The 5,247-nt window shown below is 28.8% G+C and overlaps 1 long non-coding RNA gene across 1 annotated transcript; it reads right to left on the reverse strand.

Annotated features, from left to right (window-relative positions):
* Positions 1-3,091: 3,091 nt before the first annotated feature.
* LOC131639769 (uncharacterized) lies at positions 3,092-5,109 on the reverse strand. The gene is made up of 3 exons (XR_009295037.1): positions 5,014-5,109; positions 3,935-4,610; positions 3,092-3,757 (listed from the first exon to the last, which is right to left on the reverse strand). It is a non-coding gene; the product is annotated as an uncharacterized LOC131639769 (long non-coding RNA).
* Positions 5,110-5,247: the final 138 nt, after the last annotated feature.

Raw genomic sequence — 5,247 nt, forward strand, 5'->3', positions numbered from 1 at the left:
ATTCATTGTCATGACTTCATTATCTCGCACAACTTCACAATATTTAACTTTGAGATTTAGAGATGAAGAAAAAGATGAAAAATGAGGAAGGGAAAGAGAATAGAGAGAATTGAAAGGGAAAATGGTTCTGATGAAAGGGAAAGAGAGTGGAGCTTGAAGTAGAAATCGAAAGAGAGAGAAGAAGGGGAAATATGTTGTTCTAAAAATAGAGAGAGGGTGAAGGAAACTTTTTCTTTTGCTAGGGTTTTGGGATAGAGGAGGAGGAAGAAAGGGAAAAATTAGGGAAGTTTTTTTAAGAAACCCACTTGAATAAAAGCATGAAACACTTCCGCCACATGTCAAAAAGGAATTTTTGATTGGTCAGCGTATTTTGAATTAGTAAATTACAATTAAAGGCAAAATGTAGTGTAATTGAAATTTGAGTTAAGGAATAAATTAGAGAGTACAATGGCATTTTCTAATCTTAGTTAGGTAGTTGATTTAATATTATAGCCAATGTTATGAGGGCCTATAGGATCACAAGCATATAATATTGATACTGGAATGTACGATTAAATTAAATAAGATTTAATTTAATTATGTGTTAATAATATTTAAATAGTTTAATACATTAACACATATATAATTTATTTGATTAAATATGATTTAATTAAATAAATGAGAATTAACAATTGATTAAATTAAATAGGATTTAATTTAATTAATATTTTACTTTATTTAATTAAAAAAGTTTAATTAAATTTCAGTTGTTTAATTAAAATAATTTAATTAAATAAGATTGGGTTTATTTTAGAAAAATTCAAATTAGAAGCATTAGGTTTTAGTAGCTCTTTGTAAATAAGAGAAGCTATTTTCTTTACAATCCTATTTGTCAATTTCCTGAGAACAAAAAAATTGATAGCACAACCATCCCCTTTACACTCGTGTGACTACGTACAGACGCCAATATCTTCCGCCATTTGTTATCAAAGATAAAAGACGCTTCAAAAGGAAATCCAAAAACCTTATTTTGTGTTTGATTTGTGATAAATGATTTAATCAAAATTCGTTCATCGGAATTACTCCTCTCAGAGGAATAATTTTTTTGAAAAACCCCTCTTAAATCCCAGCACTATGAACAAAAAAAAGCAAAGAGATCAACAACTAGATTTCCACTCATGGATACACGCCTACACAAGTGCAATCAAGCACTCTGTAAATTACAGTGCACCCTAACTGGTCACGTCATCGCACGTGTTAGGAATGGATGACAAGTGTCTCAATGATGAAACTGTATTAAATGCGCAATCTCCATTATTTTTTTCAAAAAACTGATCCAAGAAGATTCAACTCTACTTCACACCGGACTACGATAACGAGGCCGGTCATTGATACTTTAGGCTTATCTCAATCCTTTCAAAAATGTTTTTAACATAAAGGGGATTTTTTTTTTTTTGAAAGGTACATAAAGGGGATGTTAATGTGTGCAGAAGTTAGATAAAACGAATGAGAGCGTGTCAAAGAAAGTACTTAAGGTGTACTAAGGTGTATCAACCTTTATCTTCCTTATATGTTTTTTTAAAATCTTTTTAAGCTATTATTTGTTGAAATAAATATGTATTGTAGAAGGTAATTATTGTGTTGCTTTTATAATTTGTTTGACACAGACCAATAAGAAAACCGGATTCATCCAGAATATAAATCATTGGGATGTTGCTTATAGTGAATTAGTCCATTATCTTACTTTGTTTCTTAGTATGAAAGTTAGACATCTTAAAGTGTTGTAACAGTTCTTGATCTTATGACTCTTTTTTTTGTTAATTTAAAGCCAACGATTATAAATTTAGATTTTTCTTTCACTACTTGAATTAACAAATTATTTATTTGTTTTTATCATTTATATTTTTTATTGTTCTGTGGGTGATGTACTGAATTACAGTAAGATGTCATTTGGAATGCAAAACACAGCATGTAAGAGTTATTAACTTATTATATATCAACTAGTAAGAGACCCGTGCTCCCGCACGGGTAATTGAATTATTATATTGTGTAAATAACTAAAAAAAAATGTAATAACTTAGATCTTTAAATAATAATCATGAAATAAATAAAAAATTAACAATAAAATATTTGTTAATGTGATAACACATGAATGAATCTTAATGTCATAACACTTAGATAGTATAAAATACAAATGTAAAATTTTAGATATAAATGTAAAACTTGAAGTGATTTACCTTTTTTTTTTTTAATGAACAGTAATCATATAGATTTAATTATATTAAATAATCATGCACAAAAAAGAAAAAAATATAATTGTGAGATGAAAAAAAAAATATTTAAAAATAAAAATTTTGTCTCTTAAATTAAAATAATGATTTATTAAACTAAAATAAATATTATTTCGATAGTGACCCGTGAGATAAATATATTTTTAATGTTATTAAAATTAAAAAAAAAAATATGCAATTGATATGATATGAAATTATTTAGATTCAAATAAATTTGAACTGAATTACTTAATTATTATAATATGTATTCTGTTGATAGTGATCCATAAAATACAGCCTAATAACATATAAATTTATTTAATATTGAATAAAGTATAGATGGGAAATATACTTGTACTAAATATAATCTTAATTTATGATACTTACTTAGAGAGTCTAAACCAGAAATGACATACACAAAGATCTAGATGTTTAAACCATAAAAGACATAGACATTTACATATGGTTTCAAAACATCTTTGAAGTAGTAAAATGAAAAAAAATATATAAAACCAAGTAAGAATACAAATGAATGGAATCAAAGGTATAACAAAGTAATATTTTAGCCAAATACATAGATGAGTGTATGACATTTATGCATTCTGTTGAAGTAACGGGGTATAGTTTCCAAGCATATATGAAGAGTAAAATGGTTTCCAACCATAATAGAAAATAATAGAAAAGTGATAGGGTTATTTTGTTAAATATTAAAATGTCTAATTTGGAGTGTTAACTTTTTATTAGGGAATGACACTTTAGGTAGAATGTAAATATTTGTATAGTAGATATTAACTTATTAAACATTTGAGAATAGTTTTCTACATATTTTAAAGCTAAAAGAAGAATTAATAAAAATAGGCATATGCAATGGTACTGAGGGTTCAGAAACAAGCAGCTATACAAATAGCAGCAGACTATTAGGATGACAAAAACATTAAATTTAGTATTTATAGTTATGATATATTACATAAGTGGTGAAACAGAAACATTGAAAGCAGTTCCTGTGAATTTGATCTTCACCCGAGATGACCTTATGAATCAACTGAACTCACAAGAAAGTGGAGTATTGAATCATGGCAGCAACATTGGCAGCTTGTTCCATGCAAATCTACCTTCTTCACCTAAGAGAATATTGAGAATATTGGTACTTTACATTGTTTGCGAGATTTGATGATACACATAGATGATGCATGCTGACACATTAGTTACCATAAAAGCAATGCATCTCACTATTAGCCAAAGGCATGTTCATGTATGCAACAAATCAAAAGCTATCAAGATACATCAGTTCAACATGTAGACTACATACATACATATCTCAAGCATACAATGTCATCTCCATAAAACCAATGCACCAATAGTGTCATCGCCATACAATGTCATTTGACAAAGCTCATAAGTAGTTGATAACTAATACTACCCGTTTGATGGATCCATTCACGCTCGAGGCAAAGGGTTATTATCATTTGTAGAACTTTACTCAAACACTTCATCTACATTTTCCTTACCTACAAAAATCAACAGTACCAACAAACAAACACGAACGAACATAAACACGAGAAGTCATAAACATGAACGTAAATAGGCAGCCATCAAAACAGAAAAAAGAGACGAGAGGGAACATGTTTCACATGAAGTTGAAGTTGAAGTTGAAACACAAAAAACAAAAGTAAACCAATATTCACCTTCTTTGGTTCCATTGTTTTCGGCGGCAGCGGTTCCATTGTTTTCTAAATCTAAACTTTGAATCAAAAGCAGAAACAATACCAAATCATTTAATCAATTTAATGGAAAAAGAAAGGCATTGTTGGACAAGAAAACCTAAAATATATTTTGAAATTAACAACACATACGTTTATGATATGGTTGCTTCATCTACAGAATAAGGGCTGAACTTTAAACATGCTATGATAGTTAGTTGATGCTAAAACCAGTACTGCCAGGATAATAGGAACTCAACAATAGACTGGACAATGCATCAATTAACAACACAAAAGAACATGCTAGGAGAAACATAAATCAATAAGAGCTCTTTCTTTACAACTTAAACTTATAGTTGAGTGTTCTTTAACAGCTCATGAATAAAAATGTACAAAATGAGCAACTTGATCAGTAACATCTAGTCCCTAGCAACATGAGCAACATGACATTATTTTCGCATCTATAATGTGCACGAATTATTTCCTACGGTATTCAAGTTAAACAGAAGATTAAGAAAAAGAAAACCAAACCATAAATAGCCTCAAAGCCAAACCTGCTTAGTCCTAAGTCATAGAGACCTTGAACATTCCTCCAAATTTAATAATCCCAGTTACTTTAGCAATGTTGTCTATCGTGGTTCCATATCCGTGTCGTTGCTTCCTGATGAAATGAAAATAATAAATACGGATTGTGGCAGACATGCATATACGGGATTACTATTCTGACTCCACCTTAAAAAACAAGTAAATCGGAAAATACACATGGTAGCACTGTAATACTCGTTTTCAAATAAGAGTGTTATAAAGTAGACATGCCTATACTTTAGCAATGTCTTCTTGAATAAATTGTTATCAATCATTAAGTACAATTTCTAAAAACTTGAACATGAATAACAGAAAGAGCAATAAGACTGTAAAGAATAAAATACCATAAATTTATAATAAAGTTCTCAAAATATCACAAAACTTAAACTACATAAAGGGGTTCTGCCATTGAAACTGGAAATATCTCAGCAGATATGAAACTTTTACAACTTACAACATAAGAAAAATAAATTAACAACCTTTTAGTAACTTGAAATAAGCAAACCCCATGCCCATGTCTCTAACAGATCTCTTCCTTTCTCTTTATACTCATTATTATCAATCGTAGATTATTTGTCATGCTTATCTATGGTATTGAATTTTATATATGAATAAAAAATAAAAAGTTAAACTTAAAAAATATAATGATACTTGATGTCCCTTCACTTTCTTTATTTTAAATTATAAGTATTTTTTAAATAATTCAAGTCATT

The sequence above is a fragment of the Vicia villosa genome, unplaced genomic scaffold (assembly GCF_029867415.1).
Source record: "Vicia villosa cultivar HV-30 ecotype Madison, WI unplaced genomic scaffold, Vvil1.0 ctg.002772F_1_1, whole genome shotgun sequence".
NCBI lineage: Eukaryota > Viridiplantae > Streptophyta > Magnoliopsida > Fabales > Fabaceae > Vicia > Vicia villosa.